The 294-nt window shown below is 58.2% G+C and overlaps 1 protein-coding gene across 1 annotated transcript in view; it reads right to left on the reverse strand.

Annotated features, from left to right (window-relative positions):
• Positions 1 to 294, reverse strand: part of LOC119594732 — a gene marked incomplete at both ends in the record, with an annotated part of 13535 nt that overhangs the window by 6829 nt on the left and 6412 nt on the right.

Below are 294 nucleotides of genomic sequence, written 5' to 3' on the forward strand. Positions count from 1 at the left end.
AAAGGGGGGGGGGGAGAGACACGAGTGGAAGGGGGTCGAGGGGAAGGGTGGGGGGGTAGGGAAAAGGGGGGGGGGTGAGAGAAAAATGGGGATAGAGAGACGAGGGTGGGGGTCGGGAAAGTCCCTGGAGTAAGGGGGGGGAGAGGGACGTGGTGGGAAAGGGGGGGAGGGGTGTGGAACAAGGGTTTTGGAGGAAAGGATAAATAACGAAGATATCTTCGCCTAACGACTCTCGACGGTGGTTCCTCTCACTCTCACTTATCCGAATCTATCGAAATTAGGCCGCGGACACCT

The sequence above is a fragment of the Penaeus monodon genome, chromosome 34 (assembly GCF_015228065.2).
Source record: "Penaeus monodon isolate SGIC_2016 chromosome 34, NSTDA_Pmon_1, whole genome shotgun sequence".
In the NCBI taxonomy this organism is placed as follows: Eukaryota; Metazoa; Arthropoda; class Malacostraca; order Decapoda; family Penaeidae; genus Penaeus; species Penaeus monodon.